Raw genomic sequence first — 27,247 nt, 5'->3', positions numbered from 1 at the left:
CACATTGTGAGAGGGATCCAGTGGGAGGTAATTGAATCTTGGGAGCATGTCTTCCCCATGCTGTTTTCATGATAGTGGATAAGTCTCAAGAGATCTGATGGCTTTATAAGGGGGAGTTTTCCTGCTCAAGCTCTCTCCTCTTGTCTGTCACCATGTGAGATGTGCCTTTCATCTTCCACCATGATTGTGAGGCCTCCCCAGCCACGTGCAACTATTAGTCCATTAGAACTCTTTCTTTTGTAAATAGCTCAGTCTCAGTTATGTCTTTATCAGCAGCGTGGAAACAAAGTAATACAGTAAATTGGCAGCAGTAGAGTGTGGAGTGCTGAAAAGATACCCGAAAATGTGGAAGTGACTTTGGAACTGGGTAATAGGCAGAGTTTAGAACAGTTTAGAGGGCACAGAAGAAGACAGAAAAATGTGAGAAAATCTGGAACTCCCTACAGACTTGCTGAATGGCTTTGATAAGAATGCTGATAATGATATGGACAATGAAATCCAGGCTGAGGTGGTCTCAGGTGGAGATGAGGAACTTGTTGGGAACTGGAGCAAAGGTGGCTCTTGTTATGTTTTAGCAAAAAGACTGGGAGCGTTTTGTCCTTGCCCTAGAGATCTGTGGAACTTTGAACTTGAGAAAGATGATTTAGAGTATCTGGAAGAAGAAATTTCTAAGTAGCAAAGTACTCAAGAGGTGATTTGGGTGCTGTTAAAGGTATTCAATTTTAAAAGGGAAACAGAACATAAAAGTTCAGAAAATTTGCAGCCTGACAATGAGATAGAAAAGAAAATTCCATTTTCTGAGGAGAAATTCCAGCCAGCTGCAGAAATTTGCAAAAGTAACAAGGATACAAATGTTAATGAAAAAGACAATGGGGGGAAATATCTCCAGGACATATTAGACACTTTTGTGACAGCCTCTCCCATCACAGGCCCAGAGGCCTAGGGGGGAAAAATGTTTCATGGGTCAGGCCCAGAGTCCCCATGCTGTGTACAGCCTAGGGGCTTGGTGCCCTGCATCCCAGCCACTCCATCCATAGCTGAAAGGGGCAAATGTAGAGCTTGGACTGTGACTTCAGAAGGTGCAAGCCTCAAGCCTCGGCAGCTTACACATGGTGTTGAGTTTGCGAGTGCACAGAAGTCAAGAATTTGGGTTTGGGAACCTCTGCCTAGATTTCTGAAGATGTATGAAAATGCCTGGATGCCAGACAAAAGTTTGCTGTAGGGGCAGGTCACTCATGGAGAACCTCTGTTAGGGCAGTGCAGAAGGGAAATGTGGGATTGGACCCCCACACAAAATCCCTACTGGAGCACTGCTTAGTCCAGACCCCAGAATGGTAGATCCACCAACAGCTTGCACCATGCACCTGGAAAAGTCGCAGACACTCAATGCCAGCCCATGAAAGCAGCCAGGAAGGGGACTGTACCCTGCAAAGGCACAGGGGCACAGCTGCCCAAGACCATGGGAACCCACCTCTTGCATCAGCATCACCTGGATGTGAGACATGGAGTCAAAGGAGATCATTTTAGAGCTTTAAGATTTGACTGCCCTATTGGATTTGGGACTTGCATAGGCCTGTAACCCTCTCGTTTGGCCAGTTTCTCCCATTTGGAATGGCTGTATTTACCCAATGCCTGTACCCACATTGTATCTAGGAAGTAACTAACTTGCTTTTGATTTCACAGGCTCATAGGCAGAAGGTACTTTCCTTCTCTCAGATGAGACTTTGGACTGTGAGCTTTTGAGTTAATGTTGAAATGAGTTAAGACTTTGGGGGACTGTTGGGAACGCATGATTGGTTTTGAAATGTGAGGATGTGAGGTTTGGTAGAGGCCAGGGGCAGAATTATATGGTTTAGTTGTGTCCCCACCCAAATGTCATCTTGCATTCCCATGTGTTGTGGGAGGGAGCATGTGGGGGGTAATTGAATCATGGGGGCAGATCTATTCCATGCTGTTCTCATGATACTGAATAAGTCTCACAAGATGTAAAGGTTTTATAAGTGGGAGTTTCCCTGCACAAGCGCTCTTCTCTTGTCTGCTGCCATGTGAGATGTGCCTTTCACCTGCCATGATTGTGAGGCCTCCCCAGCCACGTGGAACTGTAGGTCCATTAAACCTTTCTTTTGTAAATTGCCTGGTCTCCAGTATGTCTTTGTCAGCAGTGTGGAAACTGACTAATACACTTCACATTGGGGAACAGATTTTCAACAAGTAAATTTTGGGAGACACAAACATTTATTCCACAGTAACTATCAATCTCAAACTCCTAAAGAATCTGTATGGAAAGCTTTAGTCTTCTTTCTCCACAACTTTCAAAATAAGAATTTTTTCCCTACCTCAATATTTTCCGTCTCAGATAATTACATTGTGATTCAAGCTTGCTATTTATCCTTGGTTATTTCCTTTCTGTAACCTTGAATCTTTCCCTTCTCTAACTCTGTGTAATTTATCACGAAGTCCTACTCATATCTGATATATTTCTGTGTCTTATGTCATTTCATCTCCACAGCTGCCTTCTTTATGCAAGCCAATGCCATGTTTTCCGGTTCTCTGTAACTCTCTTCTATCTGGTCTCCCTGCCTTCATATTCATTCATCTATCTCCATATAGATGCCAGAGTGATGTTTTAAATGTATAAACCACATTATAGCACTCTTTTCATTTAAAAGTCTCATTGGAGGTAGAATAAAATCCAAACACTATTGATTTGATTTTTCTAATCTGCTTCCTTTTCAACCTCATTTCATACTATTGTGCTTTCTTGACCAGATTTCAGCCACTTGGATCTTCTGTTGTTTTTCTGTTCCTTAAAGATACAGGTCACTTCTAATTGAACATATTATTTTTTCTGCTAGATTTTTTTCTCTCTCTTTCATACACTGTATGGTAGGCCCACTCTCATCTTATTGGTATTACATCTCAAACAACCTTCAATCACTTCTTCAGAAGAGTCTTTCCAGACAGAGTAAATATTTACTGTTTATTATATCAACCTTTTTATATCCTTTAGACATTGATGTGATCTATAGTAATTCCTTATATTTTGTGTTTGTTTACTATTCATCAAATCTCATCTGTAAGGAAGGGTCCTTGTCTGTTGTGTTTACAACTTTATTTACAACACATATCACCATACCTAGGTCATAGAGATTAATAAATATTTGCTGATTGAATGAATAATTGTTTAAACGGGCATTTCTCTGAAAGATCTCACTGCTAAGAAAGCCATTCTGTTGACTTCAGCTGAAACTCCTGCTGTAGCAGCTGGGCATATGTGATGTGAGGAAGAGAGACTTCTCTGTAGTTTATAGTATCTTTCTTTAATCAATTAACTCAGGATTGTCACAGAGGATCATGATAATATTGTCATATTTTAACACGGAGTCTTTTATCTAAATGTCTGCCACCTGATAGTACCCCATCTTGGTTTTCTTCACTGCTGTAATACCTTCCTTCACCTTCTACAATTCTAATGCCCTTATCCCACTCCTCTTCATCATCATTATCCTCATTCTAACTTATTCTTTCATACATCTCTTCCATAATTTCATGGATTTAGATCACTATAAAGAATTTATAATTTTGCTTTAACCTTAAGTTGAACAGCTTTGGAAAAACTTTTTAAGGGATGCTAAAAGATCTTGAGAGTTCAGACCCCAAAACGTGAATCCCAAACTTTATATCTTCATTGCATTGACTACAGAAATAGCAAAATTTGTTCTTTACTCACAGGAGTTCTCTAAAGACTAGTTGTGATGCGTAGGGAGAACATAACGAAGAAATATTTTGGCTCCCATTGCTAATTCTACTTGGTTTCTCTAGTTAGACTCTGTTTTTCCGAATATAAAACTTTTATAAAAGCAGACAATGCAGTAAATTCTTGCTCTTAAATATTTGGTACAAGGGCCATATATCTAGGAGCAATCTTAACCCTGGCAAATAAATTATTCCCATGGCTGTAGTCTGAATTATATTTTCTCTAAGTAGAACAACAAGCCAGCCCGAAAGCCCATTTGCTCAGTGCTAGTGTTGACCATATAAACATTTTAAAAGACAATGATAACTTGCTCTTAGACAGCATTGCAAACTGAAACCAATAAAACAAATCTCATTATATTCTGCTGCCAAATACCCCACTAGCTTTACCACTTTCTTCTTCTTAAACATTCTGTTTATTGATTTCACTGTAGCATCAGGAATTATTTTTTAAAAAAAGTTCCTTTTCAGATTAAGTACAAAAAAATTTTTAAATTCTAGAGTGAGTTCTATAAATCATTTAATAATCCATTCCAGACATCATGGATTTTTTCCCTTGAATTCTTACATATTTCAATCATGCAATTTAATGTTACATGTAAATTAATGGCTGGTCCATGCAATACTATTTATTTCCAATTGAAATTGAGATTCATATTAAATCCTAAAAGATATTTCTTTCTGTTATGAAACAGCAGTTTCAGATATTTGCCATTATATAGCCAAGTAGGGTGCAGACAAAGTCCAAACTTATGCTTTGATACTGGTTTCTGTTACTGAACTCCTATTTTCATTTTAATGTCAACCGATTTAAAGAACTGAGAAATACATCATCCAGTTTATATATTGTTAGAAACATGAAGAATGTGCATCAAGACCAGTCTTCGTTAATTATTTCATTCATTCATTTACTCATTACAGAATATTTGTGGGACACGTACTTTGTGGCAGGCATATTCTCAGTGCTGTGCAACACAAGACAAGCTCTTTGCCTTTATGAAACTTAACTGAGGATTGACAGACAATGTGGAAGTAAAGAGTAAATAAACAAGATAATTTTAGATGTTAAAAATGTATTATGAGGAATAATGTGGAAAACAGTCAATGTAGGCATTACTTTAAATTGGGTAGCCAAGGAGGACCTACATGAGACAGCCTGACTGATGAGGGAATGTCAACTAGAGCCAAAGCAGAAGCCCTCTGAGCAAAAGAAAGAGCAGGTACCGTCACACTTGTGGCTCCTTCTTGCGTCTGAACACTTAGAGGTCATTGTAGGGTCATTAATTGGCCTAATTTCAACATTGTATCTCAGGGAATATGCAGACCCAAAGGGTGGGGGGCGAGAGAGAGAGAGAGAGAGAGAGAGAGAGAGAGAGAGAGAGAGAGAGAGAAAGATGGGAAACAGCCAGTTGATAGAGCAGACAGAAAACACACGAGTATGGGTGAAATTAGCCATCTTACATGGGTGAAATTCATGGCACACCAAAACAGTTACAATACTAACATCAAAGATCTCTGATCACAAATCACCAATACAGATATACAAATAGTTTTTAAAAATGAAAGACTGCAAGAATTACCAAAGTATGAACAGACATACAGAGTGAGCCCATACTATTGGAAAAATGGTGTCAATAGACTTGCTATTTCAGATGGTATTGATAAACATTTTAAAGCAGAAATCTTGTAGCTCCTGTGCGATTAAGTGAGCACACTCAGAATTGTAGAGAGAAATGGGAGATGAGAGAAGGATACTTTCTGCTTTTTCTAAAGTGCTTTATTCTACAGTGAACGAGGGAGAAAAAAGGACATACACTTTTGCTTAAAAAGAAAATTCACAATATAAAAAAGAATTAGGCTTACCTTACAGATTCATGGTGCCTTTCAGAGCAAAATTATTAAATTTTATATGTTCATATTAAATAAAGTTTTAGAGTTTTCCCCTTCCATGCATTTAAGTCCTATGAATTTTCCCATTTTATATGACCTTCTTTGTGTCTAGATAGAAATAATTATATGGCTTATTTGCCTAAGCAGTGTTTTTTTTCCCCTGATTTATTTTTTAATGTCTCAACTTAATAGATACATCAATAATAGGAATAATATACATTAAGTGAGAAATAATGCTCAGAGCCTAAGCAAACTTTAATAACTAATGAAGGAATCAAGGCAAAACAGTTAAAAAATAGATACTTCTAGTTGAACTGTAACAATGTCACTGCAACATTTTCTGGATTATCTCAATTTTATAAAAAGAAAAAAGTGTTTTTTTCAATAGATGTCACAGGTGTCTTTTTTTTTTTTTTGATGTTTTCTGATACTTATTGCTTAAAATGTCCTGTCAACAATTAAAAATTGAAAACATCATTTTGTGAGGTCACTAAATGAAAAAAAAAACTAGTGTTATCTTATAGAATCATAATTTTAATTATTAAAGAAGAGAATACAAGTACACGTTTTTCCTTCTGAGAAAAATACTTATTCAAGCTTCTTTTTAAAGGTGTGTAGTTGGGTGCTAGCTGATTTAGAATATTGACCAAGGTTATTTGAAACTGTATAATGTAAATTAAGGAAATTTGCGAAGCAGAATACACTTTAACGAATTTATCAGAAGTTATATTATAGAAAATTCAATTCACAAATTGAGTTTTATTTTGCTACATTTTTCAGACAAAAATAGCAAGTGTACAAGTGTTGATGGTTCAGAATAATAGATTTTCTTATATATAGTGCTTCTTTACAATGCCTAGTAGTGAAATTTTATAAAACAAGGTATAGATCACGCCCCATCAAAAAAGTTTTCTATTCTACATGAAAAACTTAGTCGAATATATTTTCCCCTTTTTGAGGAAAATATATGCCTTTTTGCTAGACCATTTCAGATTGTATGTTAGTTTTGATAATATACTTACTTTTAATTACCTTATATTAGTGACACTCAATCTCAGCTCTGCAAAATTATATGAAGGTGTTCTATTAAGACGTGATATTACTTTGTTAATTAATCTCCTGTGACAAAGCTTACAAGTGGAGATATTTCTCCTTGGCATGCTGATTCTATAAAATACTCTATCCTTCCATCAGAACTCTACAACTAGTAACAAGCGTTGTCAGGCTCACTGTGTTTCTTCTATTACATTTTAAAATTTAACCATAAATATTATTATTGACAACACATTATAATTCTGAAGTGGATCAAATTATGAAATTCTATGTAATTCAATCACCTAAGGGTCGGATAATAGAGATTATGATTTTACTGTTAAAAATCCTTAAATTTATTTTCAAATTATGGAATAGAATGTTGCTAGATATTTGAATCAAAAACATGTGAACCAAAATCAAAGATATATTACTTCCCCCCATCATGGAATCATGGAAGTGAAATTGACTAGGACGTTTTGCCCTGAGCATATATGTACACATCTGTACTACTGTAAAAATCAAAGCCAAGAGTGCGGATTTTTTTTTTGTAATAGGTTCATGTTTAAATCTTCTATGCTCTAATTTTTATATTAAGGATCGAAAATTTTAAAGAAAATTGAGAGGTAATAAAAAAGTTGCAGATTGCCTATTCAGGATAATAGTTATTGTGAATTATATTGAGAAAAAAATCATAATTTTGAATATGTCCAATCATGCCAATATTCAAATATGCATACATCAAATTAAGTTTCTCATTTGAGAAATAACCTAGAACACAAATAAAGTTCAAATACCAAAACAGAGCTCTAAATAAATGTGAGCATCAACATTATTTTTTATCATAGCTATCTAATAGAAAACACACCATAGTCTTTTACAATTGTGATAGAATTTTAAAAAATATGTTACCAGTTGTATAATTAATAAGAAAACATGTTTACATTTAAACATCTTAAGTATATCTACATTTCTTTATTATAGGAATTTATTATAGAAATTCCAGTTTCTAATTCAATATTTAAAGTACTTAGAAGTTGACACACCATCCTAAAATCAAAGCTTCCTTTAGGGAGGGTTGGGAGAAAGACTGATAGTCTGCATTTTTGGCAGCATCCTAGGGTTCCTTCTTAAGACTTCACCTTAATTCAATGAGTTCTGACTAAAGTCTGACAATTGAGGGCTTATGACTCTTGGTTGTATAATTCAGGTCGGATTTTTGTTCCTTGACCTAGAACTTTTCCGCTTCTATAGAAGAAATAAGAATTTAACAGGCCTCTGCAATGAACTGAATGCTATGTACCCCCAAAAATTATATATTGAAATTCTAATCCCCAAAGTGATGATATTAGGATGTGGGGGCCTTACGGAGGTGATCAGGTCAGGCGTACACCTCCTTTATGAATGAAGTTAGTTCTTTTCTGGAGAACTGGCAGGGATTTCTCCTCATTTCATTATATGAGGTTACAGGGAGAAGACAGTCAACTGTAAGGAAACAGGCCCTCAGTGGACAGCAAATCTCCCAGTGTCTTGACTTTGGACTTTCCAGGCTCCAGCAATGTAAGAAATAAATTTCTGTGGTTTTATAAACTACTCAGTTTATGGTATTTTGTTATACGAGCCTGAATGGACTAAGACAGAATCCTGTATATTTCACTTGTAGGAACACTATGATCAACCAGCCATGCTAGCTCTACATGCGCCAGACTCTTCTGATTGCTGTTTTGACTCTACCATCTGCTATGGTAACCACATTCTCTTTGCCTTCAGCAGCTGTGTGGTACCACTTGGCCCCCGCCACCTTGGGATCCAATTGCTCCCATTGCATTTAGGTTTCCCAATTCAGTGACTGAAGTTCCCACCGTAAGATCTTGACTGTAGAGGAGTGATGACAGAGCTCTACAAGGATGCCAAGACTCCTCTCACCAATTTATTTCTCACAGTATCGGTGAAATGTATGCCTTCTGGATCCTCCCACCTTGGTGGGTAAATCTTAAATGACGAATCTAATATTCCGAGCTCCCCATGCCTTACAGGGCTGGCATTTCCAAATTTGCTCACTGTGGACCACTTTTTGGTTCATGTTAGAGCCAATGAATCAAATGGTTTTAAGCCCATTCTAACTCCCTGAGCTGCAATATTAAATACAGAGTCTCTACTTACTCAGCCCGTATCCATAACTTCAGCTGATCCAACTTTTTGTTTCTTCCACTATTATTCTTTACCCCTAGTGTGTCTGCAATTCGTGGGTTCTTTGTCTCACCCACTTCAAGAACGAAGCTGCGGACCCTTGCAGTGAGTGTTACAGTTCTTTAAGATGGTGTGTCCAAAGTTTGTTCCTTTAGACATTCAGATGTGTGTGGAGCTTCTTCCTTCTGATGTGTTCATTGTCTCACTGGCTTCAGGAGTGAATCTGTAGACCTTTGCGGTGAGTGTTACAGCTCATAAGGGCAGCCTGGACCCACAGAGTGAGCAACAGCAAGATTTATTCCAAAAGCTAAAAAACCAAGCTCCCTCCGCGTGGAAGGGTACCCCAGCGGGTTGCCGCAGATGGGCCCCGACAGCCTGCTTTTATTCCCTTATCTGTCCCCCCCATCCTGCTGATTGGTCCATTTTACAGAGAGCTGATTGGTCTATTTTACAGAGAGCTGATTGGTCCGTTTTGACAGAGTGCTGATTGGTGTGTTTACAATCCTTGAGCTAGACACAGAGTCACAGAGAGCTAGGTAGCTAGATACAGAGTTAGCTAGATACAGAGTATCAATTGGTGTGTTCACAAACCCTGAGCTAGACACTGAGTGCTGATTGGTGTATTTACAATCCTCTGGCTAGATATAAAAGTTCTCCAAGTCCCCATCTAGTTCAGGAGCCCAGCTGGCTTCACCCAGTGGATCCTGCACCAAGGCTGCAGGCAGAGCTGCCCACCAGTCCCTAGTCGTGCCTGCACTCCTCAGCCCTTGGACTGTCCATGGGACCGGTGCCATGGAGCGGGGGGCTGCGCCCACCTTTCCGGGAGGCTCAGGCTGCGCTATAGTCCACTGCAGGTGGGGAGCTCAGACATGGTGGGCTGCAGGTCCCGAGCCCTGCACCGCAGGGAAGCAGCTAAATTCGGCCAGAATTTGAGTGCAGTGCCCATGGGCCAGCACTGCTGGGGGACCCGGTGCAACCTCTGCAGCTGCTGGCCCAGGTGCTAAGCCCCTCACTGCCCTGGGCCGGGGGTGCCTGCTGGCTGCTCCTGTGTGCTCACACAGGGCCTGCGAGTGCAACCCCGGTTCCCACCCACGCCTCTCCCTCCACACCTCCCCACAAGCAGAGGGAGGAGGCTCTGGCTTCAGGCAGCCCAGAGAGGGGCTCCCACGGTGCTGTGGTGGGCTGAAGGGCTTCTCAAGCACTGCCAGAATGGAAGCCAAGGCCGGAGGCTGAGGAGTCGCTGAGAGTGAGGGCTGCTAGCCCATTGTCACCTCTCACTAGTAGCCATTCCCACACATATTTTCTGGATTTGTCTTCATAAATTAGAACACTCAAGCAGTTCTTTTGGAATGTAGCATACCTCCTCATCTGTCACACTTTTTCTAGAAGAAAAGGAGAGTTGTGGGCATTCTACTCTCAAATATTTTCAAACTTTCAACATGAAGGTCTTCTGAACTAAACCAATATATGAGGGCATAGCATCTGGAAGCATATCATTTGGTATGACTTTAATTATTAGATTATGTTTATGAAAACACTTAAACTTGGTCCTGACAGGAAGGATAGAAATACCTCACAAAATAGTTTTTCCTTGTGATGATGTAGGTATGGATTCCAAAAACAAATAAACCAAAAATATTTGTTCTCTTCTTAGAATCCGCACCCAACCTGCTTCCAAATTGATAGAGAACATCATTCAAGAACATTTAGTTCAATTAAACAAACAGCAAGCATTTCTGCAGGCTAGATCACTCTTGAAACCATGCGGGAAGTGAGTTTGGGGAGTTGGGGAAGAGGGAGGCACTCTGGAAATAAAGCGACTAATTGGTAGGCGATCATCTTGGTGACTTGTGAAGAACATATAAAATAATAAAGAAACAATGTGGACAGAGAGAAAAATAACTTATAGTAGACATTTTCAATTGAGCCTTAGGGGCAGAGCCAGACGCAGTGGATGGAGAATTTAGTATTGTTTCTAAGGGACAACCACAACAGACTGTGAGGAACTCAAGTTTGAAAGACACTTCTTTATGATACACTGAAGCTTGTAAGGAGATCTCATGACTCCAGTCCAGACATCTTTCCATTGCATTACCTGCTTCGACTCCTACCTATACAAGGAGAATATCTCATTTGAAGGAGAAAGGAAAGTTAATATATCCGATTATGACATGGTTTCTTGTACAACTAAATACTTCTTTAATCAGGCTATTTGTAACTATACTATTTTATATGATGTCTTCACTCTCAGAAAGAGGTTTTTAATCATCTATTGCTCCAGTTAATTGCTATTAGACATCTGCTTTTGAATTCAAATTTTTTTGAACAGGTCACCCACAAGTTATGTTTGTATTTTTACCCAGGTAAATAATTTCCTTCCAGTCTTGTGGCTCTGTGCTAACCAAATCATTAGGTACCTTGTCATTGCCTCTTATTACAAGAAAAAAAGAAAAACACATATCCATGTGTTTTATTTTGGTTTTCTTCCTTGCAGCAACTTCTCATTCTTTTAACAAATATTTTTAATAGTCTATGTGTTAGTTGTTATGGCTTTTCACCAATATTCTGGGACTCGTCTCCTTCTAGGTTTGGTAGGATTGCATTCTCCTGCACAATTTGAAGTTTAGTTTGGCAATGTGACTTGCTTTGGCTAACAAAATATAAACAAAGCAATCGCTTTATTCTCAGGAAGACATTCTAACAACCAAACATGAAATCCCAATGTCCTCTTTCCTGCCACAGAGATTTTAAAAGCATGTGCAATGATAGAGTCTAATTTTGCCCAGGACCTCATGTAATGCCTGCTTTTAAACTGCAGTGTGAGTAAGAGACCTTGGAACTATCTGCTACTAAAAATACTAAACTTTGTACATGGAGGAGTGTTGCTCACGTGAAAAAAAAACTAAAATATGTGGTACTGTTTTTAGTGATATATTGGTGAGGAATTAGATAAAATGTGAAGGGTAGATGTAATAGGATTAGAGTTTTGAAGTAATAAAATATTGGATAAAACTGTTTTATTTTGTAACTTAGAAAGAAGATCAGCCTGTAGCTCTAGAAAATGGCAGAAAACAAAGCCTCTGCATTTCACAATGTTTTCAAGAAATGGATAAGCTCAGAAAAGACTTGGTAAGCTCAAGAAGGCATTGAAGGGATGGATAATATCAGGGTATTTCAGGGTTGAAAGAGGCAACTACTTCTCAACCCCAAAAGGTAGAACATAAAGATGAGAAGACCATGGATCTAAAAGGGCCTGCTCACAATTTTAGAGTTGCAGCTGAATTTGATCAAGGAAATGGCCAACAGCCTTACTATTACCGCTTCAGATTTGGTTGTGTGGTATTCCTGAAAAAGGACCCAGGATATAATCCCAAGCATATACTTTGAATCGGGGAAAAAAATGCTCTAGGAAAATTGACAAAGCCTATGGCTTTCCCTCTGAAAAACATTATGCTCAAGGTACCTACTCATTACTAAGTCTAACAAGAGCGGATAGGGTTAAGAAAGCAAACACACATCACAAATTATGAATAATGCCTAGAAAAAAGAACACTATTCGGAAAAGAACAGTGAGCCTAGATTTTGACACATGGAGGTCACTGGAATATACTAGACAAGATTATTAAAAAGGTTTTAGAGAGAGATTTATTTATTTATTTTTTTAACAAAGAATTAGCAGCCTCACAGAAGAGACTGATTATTTATAAGCTATAGTGAACCATGTAGTTCAGAAAGTGGGCTAAGAGCTCAGGGGCAAGATGGTCACATTTGCCAATGCCTATTTCAGTTACAGCCAGAAAAATAACAGAAAAGGATGAGTTGTTAGAAGGCAGAACGAGGAGCCATAGAGAACACTAAACAAAGAAAGTTCTGTCAGGTAGTGGCTCAGGGTCTACTCAAGATACTCTCCATCCAGAAGATAGGGTTCCTCACAATGTCTATCCATCAGGATGTCAGCATTGTCACTTCCACTGTCTGTATTGTGTTTTCCTTTCTCTTTGAACGGGAATATTTACTTTGGTTATTTTAGTATTACATGTATTTTGAAAATATAATACTGATTAGGCTATTAAACCTATCTGCCTACTCATGGTCTGTACCTAAACCTTGATATCAGTGGGAACAAAACAATAAACATATTTACTGATTGAGCTAATTAAAATCAAGACAATACATTTCAATAGAACTCAACAATGCCTATTTTCACACTTTATGTAAGTAATTATTATTTTTCCTTTTACCTCGAACACTACATACTTTCTCCAGCCTCGTGCTGTCTGCTGACAAGAAAATAAACACAAACAGAAGAAAAACCTCCTCCATCTTCGCATCATAAAATTTGAGTAGCATTTTTCTCTCTTTCCTTTATTTTGTTATTACTGATGAATTGCCCTTCCCTCTATCAAAAGTTGATACCCCACTAGGCAAATATCTTCTCTCTCTCCTGCATCCGAAATTTCTCTCCTTCTACTAAATCATTCCTATAAGCCTTTAAATATCCAATATCCTCCATCTCCTCTCCACATATATTTTCAATCCATATTAATAGTAAGCATTTTGAAGAGTTTTCTGTAATTCCTTTACTTCCTCATTTCGCATACTTGCTTCAGTTAAGTCCATATAGACTTTCATTCCACCTCTCTGTTGAGACTATCCATATGGACATAACTAAAGAGTCCCGGGCTGAAAAGTCCACTTGTCACTTTTTTGCTTTTTCTTAATTGAAATCTCAATATCAGTTCACTCATTTTATCTCATATATACATATATATATACATTTTTTTTTTTTTTTTTTTTTTGAGACGGAGTCTGGCTCTGTGGCCCAGGCTGGAGTGAGCGGCGCCATCTTGGCTCCCTGCAAGCTCCGCCCCCCGGGTTCCCGCCATTCTCCTGCCTCAGCCTCCCGAGGAGCTGGGACCACAGGCGCCGCCACCACGCCTGGCTCATTTTTTGTATTTTTAGTAGAGACGGGGTTTCACTGTGTTAGCCAGGATGGCCTCCATCTCCTGACCTCAGGATCCGCCTGCCTTGGCCTCCCAACGTGCTGGGATTACAGGCCTAAGCCACCAAGCCCGGCCTTATCTTTCTTTTTTATAACTTTTCTTCTCTTGGCCTCTGTCACATCACACTTCTCAGATTTCCTCTTACCTCCAGGCACTCAATCTCACTATCCTCTCAATGGATTCTGCTTCTCTACTTGATCGCTAAGTGCTGGACCACTCCTCAGTTTTGGGCCTCCTTGTCTACTGCCATGCTCCCAACTAGACGATCTCATACAATCCCAGAGCTTGATATAACATCGAGATATGCTAATAGCTCCCAGATTCATGACTCTAATCCACACCCTTTCCACTAACCCTGACTAATACATTTAACTACCTATTTTATTTTCCTATGTATATTTCTAATAAGCATCAGACACTTTATGTAGACAAAATCAAAATCTCATTTTTTTCCCCCAACCAAACCTGCTCTTCCCTCAGCTTTCCCAAACTCAGCAAATAATACCACCAACCAGGTAACGCTCTGGACAAAAGCCTAAGGGGTTACCTTAAGTCCTTATTTTTCCTCACTTTGTACATCCATTCAACAGCAAAACCTATTGACAGAGTATGCACCGAAAACATATGTTAAACTAATCTGTCTTCTTCTTGCTACCGCTATTATCCTAATCCAAGCCTCTATTATCTTTTGTCAAGTCCATTCCAGGAGTCTCCTAATTCTGTCTAATGCTTTCCTTCATTCGGTTCCATCACAATTAGTATCAGATATAAATACATTGCTTTGGCTTTTATAGCCCTCTATTAAATTGCACGGCTTGTCTGCCATCCTGTCTCTTTTCCTTGCTCAATGTACTCCAGCCACACTTTATTACTTTTTTTTCCTCCTACTCCTCTGACACAACAAGCTGTGTTCTTCTTCAGTGCCTCTCTACTCGCTGTTCCCACCTTCCATCTCATCATTATTCAGCTCTACGAAATATCAATTCCTCAGAGAGACTTTTGCTGGAGACCCTAACATAGCCCTCACGTGGCAATCTCTATCACATAAACTTGTTTCTGACGTATTTTCTTACTATCTAAAATGGTCAGTTTCACTTGTTTCCTCGTGTTTGATTTGACGCCCCACACTTGACTGTGAGTTCCCAGAGGTCAAAGACCTCTCAGTCTTTTTCACCAAATTTCTTCAGTGTCTATGTAGTTTGAATTTTATTTTAAATGCATATTTCTTGATAACAGGATGGTTTGCAGATCTTTAGTACTGTTTTGTTTCAGTCCTTGAATTTCTCACAATTTGAGCCTTTCTCTGTGCCTTGATTCCTTTTTAGACTTCCATGTTTCCTGTCTACATTCTACTTCCATCTTTGCTGACTAGCTGCTTAGCCCTGGCATGAAAGTTCCTTTCATTGAGTACAACATAAAACCATCAAGAAAATAATTTTGCCATTTAAAACTGATAAGCAAGATCTCAACTTATTCCTGTTTCCAAGTCTTGTCCTAATTTTTGTTTATGCAGCAAATGAGAGAGAAAAGCAAGAAGGGAGAGGGAGAACTGAGTTTATAGAAAAAGCAAATTAGAAAGCAACTCAGAAAAGATGACAATAAAACTATTTCTATGAGTTTGTCTTAATTCAGATATTATTGTATCTTATAGGACGTTTGTCAGTTTCTGAATCTCTATATCAGGGCCTTCTTTTATCTCTACAAAGTCAAGAATTTAAAAAAATATTTTACATTTGATTTTCATAATTAAAATATGTAACTATGTGAAAATGCTAAATCACAAAAGCACACAAAGAAATTACTTAGACATAATTGTTTAAAAACTACTACAGCAGCACTATAACTACATGTACAGGATATACCTTTAATTTTCAAACATATACCTATTTAGCTAGGCCTATGTTGACATTAGAGAGATACGTGTTTGTAATAGTATAGTTGATCTTAGTTTTGTACTCTTATTAAGATTTTGTTTACATAGTAAACAATGTAATATAGTGGGAGTAGACATAGTTCCACTGTAAAGACATAGTCATCTAAGAGAAGCTTTATGACGCATGTTTTGGGTTAAATGGGTACCCCTGTCTTTATATCTAAGCAAACTGCTATCATACTAGCTTTGTACACAATACAAAGATTCCAGTACAACTAACCTTTAAGTTAATCTCAGAAATGTCCATTTGAAAATAAATACTTTAATTAAATGTTCTACTTTTGCCAACAAATGTTAACCAGCTCATTTCTTTATAAAATAGCTATCCTTTTCAAATATCTTTTGCAGCTTTGACCAAATCAAGGACATCTTGGCCCACAACCACGGCTCACAACCATGTTTATACATGTTGCCAACAAGGCCAAATGCATGCAGTGCACCAGGACAGAAGCAAAGATGTTACACAGAGAGAATAGGACATATGATGAATTTTAATGAAGGAATTTCATTTGACATTATTCTATTTTAGATTTTTCCTTTTGAAATATTAGAAAAGAAGTAGCTTTGCTGTATTAAAGGCAGTTACTTAGAAGAAACTCTCTAAATACTTAAAAAAACTTTTTTGACAATGATACAGAAAAAAAGTCAACATTGTCTGAAAAGCATTGAAGGTGAAAGGGACCATAAATTTAATTGCAAAAGAAAGTGTGACTGGGAAAATAAATCAAGGTGAGGTAGTGAACAAATTCTTGGATCACAGAAAAGAACCATATCGATATTTGTAAGAAAGACAGATGATACAGGAAAAGAAATGTTTTATATAATTATTGATACTGGATAGACATAAGGAAATAAAAATCCAAATGAGATTGTTATATTTTTTCAATGGATTAGTGACAAATTTCCTAGGTTAAGAAATAAAAACAATTAAATGTCAAATCAAAAATTTGGAAAAGGAATATCAAGTTGAAATGAAATGAAATAGTAGTTGAAATGAAAAATGAAATAATACAATTTTGGACACAGCATTTCAACTTCAACTTAATGTTGGGAAATGAGGGAGAAAAAGCTGACTTTAATACAAATAAAAGTGGAATTTTAAAATGCCCTTTATAAAGATTATGTGTTATTTTGCTACATAATTGATGAGGGTATAAATTGGCACAATTTTTGGATCCTTATTTGGCAATAGATGCCTAGAGATAAGAAACCAAACATTTCTCACTATGCAAAAAAGAAAACCATTGAAAATATTTTCATAAAGTTATTTCCTCCCCCAAACAATATTTTCACCTTTTAGATGACAAGTATAACTGCAGAGGTGATTCATCTAGAGTATTAAAAATATTACTGAGCTTCATAGCTGCCCAAGAGGGATGCAGAGTAAACATTCTTTAAATATTTGCCCTTTTACTGCAGTACATATTTCTTTTAAAAAAGAAAACTGTAGAAAACTATTCATCACAAAAAATTTACTTTGTCTTTCACAGATAAGACAGAGTTAAATAAAGGCTACTAGGAAGAATGAATAAACAGGTGTGCCTCTTCCTTTCTTTTCCTTCTTAACTCTATTTTCTTTTTAACTTTACTGTCCCATAGCCACCCCTGAACTTGTTGGTCTACACCAGATTGACACTGAATTGTTGTGATGGAAATGTATGCTTAGCCAATAGTTTAGATAAATTATATCTCCCATGCTTTCTCTGTTCTGTCCACAAAAAGATATTGAAAAATACATTGGCCACAATCTTCCTGCATAAAAACACAACAAGGTAAAACTCCCCTCCACCAAAAAAAAAAAAAAAAAAAAAAAAACTCTCTAATACTCTGTAAATGTCAATGCCACATTTTCTGAGTTCATTTTGTATTTATTCCTTCTCTTTCTTCTTATCAAAACCATAATATAAAATAGTAACTAGAAAACAGTCTCAATGTTAACCTCCACCAAAATTTTTTTCTCAGCACAAAACAGAAATATTATGGAATTAAAGTAGTTCAGTAGGGTATCTTAGAGGAGATAATATTTAAATTTAGAAAAGAAAAAGTGAACAAGCATATTGAAGAAACAAGTTTCATAGAGCAGAGCCTTAGTCCACTTTCTATTGTTATAACAGAATACCACAGGCTGGGTAATTAATAAAGAAAAGAAATGTATTTAACTCACTGTTCTGGGGGCTGGGAAGTACAAGAGCATGGTTCTGGCATCTGGTCAGGGCCTTCTTGCTAAATCATATTATGGTAGAGGCCAACACATGGCAAGAAGGCAACAGCACAAGAGAGAGCTTCTTTTTATAACAAAGCTATTTTCTCAATAACAAACTCACTCCTGTGATAACAACATTAATCCAGTCATAAGGGCAGAATACTCATCAATCCATTAATCCATTTATGAGGGCAGAAGGATTATGTTTCCAACAGGTGAACTTCTGGGGGACACATTCAAACTATAGCGAAGAGAAAGTACATTTAAAAAAAAAATAGTGACTTTTAAAAAAACTATTTCCTGAGAGGCAATCAGGTGCTAGAAACTACAATAGGATTATATGCTTTTTGGTGTTTTAAAGGTATGAAAGGCCAAATTATGGAGTATCAGGAAGCCCGTAGTAGAAAGAAGGACTGAAACATACAAAATAAAGTTTCTGAAAATTCTTGAGGAAGAGATAATAATACCAAAATCTTGTATTTGACACTATAACTAAGGTTCACAAACTATTGCCTGTGGGTCTACTCTGGTGCCTTCAAGCTAAGAATGCTTTGTACATTTTTAAGTGGTTAAGAAAAGAAAAACAATATTTGATGATGTGAAAATTGTGTAAAAATCAAATATCAATGTCCATAAATGACGGTTTTTGGAACACAGCCACAATTATTTCATTATGTAGTATCTGTGGCTGCCGTCACACTACCACAGCAGACGTGAGTATGTGAGCAGCGAGTTTCAGGTGTTTCCCAATAAGCAGGATCATTTCCCCCCTTTACTCAAGTACTAGGCAAGTTGAGAAATAAAAGAGTAAAGCAAATGATACTCTAAGAATGTGGGTCTATTAATTAGTAAAGCTAACATTGGAGAGTAAGTCTTACATTTTTGGGCTAGTGGAAATTCCTAACAATGGATCTCATTTTAGGAATATTTATGTCAAAAGAAGTACTGGACGATATAAGCTCCCATTTCGGGGGCAGGCCCCTGTTACCACACGCCACAGACCATGGCAGGATGTACATTTCCTTTAGGCAGCTATGTCCCAAAGACGAGGAAATGAAACGATCACAAGCTCTTTACGCCATTTTCTTATGATAAACTCAGCAATCAGCTAAGTGAATCCTACTTTCCAGGGGAGAAGAAATCACAGAAGCAGGAAGAATGTATGAGGGTTTTTTTTGTTTGTTTGCTTTTTAATCATGAGAATTGAAGGACTGAGAAAGTAATACTCCACTCCAGCCTTCAACTTTTTTTTTTTTTTTAACCCTCTGGCCTTAAACAATAAGTCAATTGCCAACCACAGCTACGGATGTCCTCTTCACAGCAGCACCGCACTACTGGTCTCAATTTATTGCATTAGTCTGTTTTCACGTTGCTAATAAAGACATACCCGAGACTGGGTAATTTCTAAAACAGAGATTTAAAGGATTCACAGTTCCACATGGCTGGGGAGGCCTCACAATCATGGTGGAAGGCAAAGGAGAAGCAAGGGCATGTCTTACATGGCAGCAGGCAGGAGGGCTTGTGCAGGGGAACTCCCATTTATAAAACTATTAGATCTTATGAGACTTATTCACTAGCATGAGAACAGTATGGGGGAAACTGGCCCAATGATTCAATTATCTCCACCTGGCCCTATCCTTGATATGTGGAGATCATTACAATTCAAGGTGAGATTTGGGTGGGGACAAAGCCAAACAATATCGTATAGACAGTCCTGTCCTTACCTTCCTTGATTACAAAAAGCTAATTCACTGTGGCTCCTTTTGGGATCACCAGTGCAAAGGATAGATTTTACACCTAGAAGGCTTTAAAATTTCTCAGAACAATATATTAATAAAATTAACTCTTAATGTTTCCTGTGACCAAACTTTATATTCAGCCCCCACACTATTTCCTGTCCAAAAGTTTCTAGCCAAGCTGTCTGACAGAGCCTATCTGAGATTTTATAAGCAATGAAATTAAAAACACTATGACAATATTGCCACAATATGTTGAATAAATAAACTTTTGATAATAAATTACCAGTAATAAAAAGGCTGCACAATTTTAATATAAAACTCCTCTCTTCATTATCAAATTCCCAGGGAGAATCTAAATTCTGAAATTATAATTCCTCACGAGTTAAAGTCACTGTGCCTGTTGTTTGCACTCCCAAGAGTCAATATCCCTTGCCTCTTCTGTCTGATTTTTTCCCCCTTTGTTTCATATCTTAATTATTTTAATCACTTATACCCTCATCTGTCACACTAGAAAGCTGGGAGTTTTCGCCATCATCTATGACACATTCCACAAATATGATTATAATTACATCTCCTAAGTCTTAATGGACATCTTAAATGAAATGTCCAGTTCTCCTATTTTACTTGTTACTCACCTAGGGAAAACTTTTATTGACTCTCAGGTGAACTACTGTAAAAGCTTCCTTCAGTTCTCTTGCCTTTGGTCTCCTCTCCTCCACTTGTCATTTCCATTGGACAGAAATTATACCTGATTTGACCACATCTCCTAGCACAGAAAGATCTCCTATATAAAAGGCTAAGTGGGCCGGGTGCAGTGGCTCATGTCTGTAATCCCAGCACTTTGGGAGGCCGAGGCGGGCAGAACACAAGGTCAGGAGTTTGAGATCAGCCTGTCCAATATGTTGAGACCCTGTTTCCACTAAAAATACAAAAATTAGCCGGGGCTGGTGGCGGGTGCCTGTAGTCCCAGCTACTTAGGGGACTGAGGCAGAAGAATTGTTTAAACCCGGGAGGCAGAGGTTGCAGTGGGCTGAGATTGTGCCACTGAACTCCAGCCTGGGTGACAGAGTGAGACTGTCTCAAAAAGAAAAAAAAAAAGCACATTTCTATTTTAAAAAATAAAGTATCAACCCACTTATAAATAATTACAGCGGAAATAAGCTTTATGTATGCATGCATAAAATTGCATAAATGAATCCTTTAAGTACCTGGAAACACCAACAGTTTCAGTGATTTCCTCTGGGACAAAAAGATAGGAAGACTAATCTGGGGTGAGTGAATATAAAGGGGAATGTTCTATGTTGTTCTACACAATTCTGCATTATTTAATTCTTCTAATAACAGAATATTGCTATGCATTGTTTTATTAGAAAAAGCAAAAAGTGTCTGTAAATATATAAAGCAACAACAGTGTAATAAATGTGGCATCTGTGTGAAGCCATGTAAGACCCTAGACACAGAGTCTAGGCAGCAGGCTTTCCGTTGCTCTGAGTGTGAGGTGGTAAACTTCTTGGTAGGGAAGCAGCAATGGGGAGTGAAAAGTGGTGTCAGAGAAAAGAGGGCAAAGCAAAAGCATATCTGCAATGGAGAAATGCAAATCCATCACCCAGGCTAGCAGATAAAAGAGAATTAAACATCAAAATTTACTTCAAGGTTTCCATCTTGACAGGAGTGATGACTTACAAGTGACATGAATGGTGTATATATGAATTAGACGTGCTTTTCCAGGTGATAGTTTTATTTTCATCTTAACTTGCTGAGTTTGAGGTAATGATAAGACAATCAGGTAGAGGCATTATGTCAGTAGTTAGAGTTGCAACCTTAACAGCAAAATTTAAGGTGGGAGACTTCATATTGAGTATAAAGGAAATAGCTGGATTCATGAGTCCTTGTGGGGGAAGGAGCAGGAGACAGGACCAAAAGGCTGAACATAAACCTCTAAAAAGAATTATGAAAGGAGTTGAAAGGTAGCAATAAGAATAGAATAGATAAAGAATGTAGAACATACAAAGAACTCAAAAGAAGAAAACATTCCAAGCAACGCTGGAAGATCAGCATATCAGATTTTACAGTGATGTCAAGGATGAGTGTGTACAAAAAAAAGTCCTTTCAGTTACATAAGAAATAGTTATTAGTGATCTTAGAAAGAAAAGTCTCTGTAAATGTATATTTTCCCTTTTAGGAAAAAAAATAGCCTATATTGTACAAGTCAATGTGCTATACCATATTCAACATACATTCTATGAGAAGAAGCTAGTACAGGCAAATGATATGAGCAGGTGATAAACAGACGGTGAAACACAAATAGCTATCAACTATATGAAGAGATCCTCAAGCTCATTTATAATCAGAGAAATGTAAATTACAGTAAAATAATTTACCACTTTACAACCATCTGATTGGCAGAAACTGGAAAGTTGAATAATAATAAGTATTAGTGGGGATGTGGAAAAACCAAACCAGCTTAATCTTGCTGAAGAGCACTCTGGCAGTACTTATTCAGATTAAAACTGCATATATCCTATGACACAGTGTTACTATTCCTGGTTATACAGCCCAAAAATATTCTCCCACGAGACAAGGAAGGAACATTTATGATGATTGTATCCCTCAAGAGAAATGAGGTGATGTTGCGGTAACTTCCACATCCCTTACACTTGAAACAACGTAAGTCTGATTTTTGTTCCCACCGCCAGTCCGTCTCAGGTTGACTCTGCTTGTTGTATTCTTCTGAGACTGATGGAGTATAACCCACCTCAATCATTGTCAATCATTGTCAGTCATTGTGAAGAGTGGAAAGATAAAGATCTGGAGGGGTCCAACACAGCAGTTAAACACTCAAGGCCAGAAGTAATACATGCAGCCTTGGCCCACACTCATTAGCCTGATATATATGATCTTAGAAAGAAAAGTTTCTGTAAATGTACATTTCCCCTTGTAGGAAAAAGAAATATATATCATAATGGTCTAAACTGTACAAATCAATGTGCTATACATACATATACATATATATTATATATTTTTATATATATATATAAAATAAATGGTCAGAGATCATCATTTTCCTCCCATGTATTTATATACTGTGTATTGTGGACTGAATGATTGCATTCCCCAAATACACATGTTAAAAATTTACCTTGCAATTTGATAGAATTAGAAGGTGGAGTATTTGGGAGGTAATCAGAATTAGATGAGGTCATGAGAGCCCAGCCCTCAGATGAGAAAAGTGTCCTTGTAAGAGTCCAGAGAAAGCTTGCTTCTCTCTGCTCTCTGCCAAGTCAGAATACAATGAAAAGTTGGCAGTCTACAATCCACATCAGACAACAATACAGGGAGGCATACAAATTTTAAGATACATAACAAACACATTTGAGTGAGTCGACTATGGGGTACAGAAAGGAGATGAACTTTGGAATGGGGGAAAAAGCGATAAATTAAATGAGTAAAATAGAAGGTGTCACATACTGACCTTTGATGATAGTTGCCATGAATGGAGAAATATGAGGTGCTTCACATGTGGTTGTTCACAAAAATTAAGAAGCTTATATGTAATAGAAGTTGACATGGTTTGGCTGGGTCCCCACCCAAATCTCAGCTTGAATTGTAGCTCCCATAATTCCCATGTGTTGTTCACAAAAATTAAGAAGCTTACATGTAATAGAAGTTGACATGGTTTGGCTGGGTCCCCAACCAAATCTCATCTTGAATCGTAGCTCCCATAATTCCCATGTGTTGTGGGAGGGACCTAATGGGAGATAATTGAATCATGGAGGCAGTTTCCTACATATTGTTCTTGTGGTAGTGAATAAGCCTCACAAGATCTGATGGTTTTATAAGGAGTTTCTACTTTAATTTGGCTCTCATTCACTCTTGTCTGCCACCATGTAAGACATGTCTTTTGCCTTCTGCCATAATTGTGAGGCCTCCCCAGCCACGTGGAAATGTGAGTCTGTTAAACCTATTTCTTTATAAATTACCAAATTTGAGGTTTGTCTTTATCAGTAGCATGAAAACAGACTAATAACAGAAGCCACGGCAAAACTTCAGAGCATGTATCTAAAAGTAACTAGGCAAATTGAAAACCCAGTAGGGAAGGTATTATAAAAAGCATTCTATAAAATATTGCTTGCCTATTAGAGTGAGAAACATTTTGAAAATGAAAGAGAAAATGTAGGGTGTTTTACAAGTAGATATAGGAACTGGGGTTGTGGTAAAACGGACTCATCAAGTATTGCTAGGTGATAAGAGAAAGAAAAAAGATGGAGATAAAAAGGAAATGCAATGAAATTGATCCATGTTTAAGGAAATCCGTGCTTTTTTGTCATCTTTTGTGGGGGCAAGTTTTACAAGACAGGAAAATGCTAAGAATGATAGCTCAGAATAAGACTAGTTATTATAGGCAACTGCTTATTAGACATGCTAAATCAAGAAAGAGTATTAATTGCTGTTCTTAGTTTTTAAAGAAACTATGCTTGCTAATGTAGACAGATGTGAAAGCTCAACACATAACGCACGTGTTCCCTACCACTTGCCATAAAATATAGGCTCTCCATAATGATTTGGCAATAACTTCTACCTTCAGGCCCGTCTTCATTTACTGCTGATCCTTTTTGCCTCCTTGTATTTATGACGTTTCTTCTCAAAATGAGTCACCCCTGTCTATGATTTGATTTGTGTCAGCGGGACCCGTCTGCTTGTCTGTCCTCCCAGAAGTGAACAATTATGTGGTGCTATTTGATGAGTTTGACCTGACCTTAGACTACAGATGCCCACCTTATCAGCACTTGACGCCTCCCTAGCACTTCTCCTGACCCCTACCCCTTCGACATACTCAAACAGGACAACAGACCAAAACTGCCTGGGGATCTTCTCTCTCCTTCTCTTTCTCTTGTTACATATTCAGGTCAGAAGCTTCAGTGAGCATGCATATCAAGGTGGTGGCTGCCAGAAACTCAGAGCCACATTTTTAGGGAAACTGCTCATAAAGATCATTCTTTACGTTACTTTACTTTATATAATATTGTGACATTTTTTAAAAAGTGCTTTTGCATTTGTAGGAAGTTCCTGAATTTCCCAGTTAAATGAAATAAAAAAAAAAAAAAAGCTAAAATTGGCAAGTTGGCACAATTGCAGTGTTGAAAAGCTGAAAGTGATTTTTGTGGTTAGTCAAAGTTTCACAGTTCTCTTTTGGGAAAAGCATGACCTCTATTTTATAGATCCAGAACTTGATGCCACATTGGAAATATATTCAAAGGCAAGAAATAGTAATGAGAGGAGGAAGGGCAAAAGGACACAGTTAGTGTCATGGGCTTTTAAAATAGCCTATTATTTACTCAAATTTTTAATAATTTCACATTGCATTAAATGTTTGAAATAAAACTTACTTGAGTTAATTCTAATATTCATGGAGACCTTAATGATAATTTATTAATGCTTGGTTCACTTTTATTTAGAACTCAAAATAAATTGACATCATAAAATATGCTATTAGCTAGAGATGCATATGGTTTGGAGAGAAGATGATAGTAAACATTGATTTTTGCTGAGGTGAAGATCAAGTTAAAATCAATCGATACTTGTTCATTTCAACAAAATCTTAATATTACCAGCATCAAAATCCGGTGAGTGCGATTCTTCAGTCTTTCCACTGGAGAGCCTATGGGAAATGCAGCAGCCCCTGGGGAACTGAGAAAATTATTTCTCTGAAACCTTCTTGTATCCCGTTTTGGCCATCTTCCTGCCTCCAAATGAATAGAGGCCTGTCCAGTTTCCTTGGCCGCGAATTAAATGACTAGGCTAAAAATGAGAGATGTCTTTTCTTTAAATGTCCCCTGATTCACATTAGGAGGAATAACTCTCCTTTTTGATAATTTACAAAGGGAAACAAAAATTGAAATGGAGTACTATTGAATAAACAGTGAAGAGTAAGTCAGTCATGTTTTCATGTGCTTCCTTTAAATCCTAAAGAATTTTTAATAAACCACTGTTTGTTAAATCATTGTTGTATCATTGTTTCAAAAAACTTTTAATAATAAACTATATAAAAATTGATGAAATTTTTCCCACTATCACTACAGCAGTATTATTTAATTTTTGAAACTTTAAATTATTACTTTGATGTTTTTATGCATTTTTCAGATATAGATTGAGAATTACCCCCATTAGATAACTACTTTAATAATAAAAATCAATTTTTACCTGCTTTTAAATTTTTCTTTCTTCATATTGACAACCATAAAGTCACTCAAATTTCACAGAAAAAAATGTCAACTTTAAAAATAAGCAAAATGCACCACACACAGGCACACAGGCGTGCGCACACACACACACACACGCGTGCACACACACACACACAGGCACCCACACACACAAACTTACAGACCAAACGGGGAGCATCCCAGTGTAAAGGCTACAATGCCCTACCACGTGAACTGTGTTTTTCCTTCTGTACATTTCCCTTCTCATCCCTTTTTGAAAAGAAAGTTCCAACAATTGATTGTGAAGGCATATGCTGTGACCAGGTGTTACCTGTTTTTTAACATGAGAGATACATCAAACCACAAAATGTTAGAGTTAGAAGTATCCTTATGTACCTGGTTTCACCTGCTCATTTTACATAAAGAACGCATTCAGAAAGGTTGATACAGCCATAGACAAGATGGAAGAGCTGGGAGTAGACAGGAGATCTCTAGTACATAACTTCTAAAAATAAGGGCCACAGCTTGTAGCTTGCATAATTTTCCAAACCAGAGAAGAAAACTTGAGGTCAAATATTTCTATTAAAGAGAGATTTTGAAAAGGTGGAGAGACATTAAGAAAGGAGAAAGAAGAAAGAAGAAATTAATAACAGCTGCTAAATTGTGATTGGAATTAATAAAGAATCACCTTGATTTTTCCAGTGGTGGGCAACCAATCCGGAAAAACAGAAAAATCTTGTTTATAGTTTCATGTGCAGTGATGTTGTTTTTCAGTCCTGTCTCCATCTTTGTCTTAAATTATTGCTGGAATCTTGTACTAAAATTTACCTTTCCTCTACTCTTCTCTATTTACCTGACTTTGTCAGAAGATTTGAAGTGGCTGACACAACTGGACTGCCATTAATCCCAGGCAGCCTTTGCTAATAAGTAAGAAACTATGGGAATTCCCTCCTCAGTGTTTACCTTGGCCTCAAGAAGCAATAAATGTGAACCCACTGTGAAAGAACAGAGTTCAAACCACGTGAGCTCCTGAACTGCCATACAAGCTCAGTCTAGTACTATCAAGAAACATTAAATTTAGTTTTCTAAATATTAATATTATGTTAGATTTAGTTTTTTAATAAGTGATTGATTTATCATGTAATTATACGTTAAGCACCTCCCAGGTACCAGACCCTGCTAAATCCTGGAATTATAACAATGATTAGGATACACACTACTACAAGTTTTTGGTCTGGTAGTATTTGGTCTACAAGTATTAGCAGATAAATTCTCATGCAATATGGCTGTACTACAAAGAA

Source organism: Papio anubis, chromosome 2 (assembly GCF_008728515.1).
Source record: "Papio anubis isolate 15944 chromosome 2, Panubis1.0, whole genome shotgun sequence".
NCBI classification, from domain to species: Eukaryota; Metazoa; Chordata; class Mammalia; order Primates; family Cercopithecidae; genus Papio; species Papio anubis.
The sequence above is the reverse complement of the archived record's forward strand: the minus strand, read 5'-3'. Positions refer to the sequence as shown.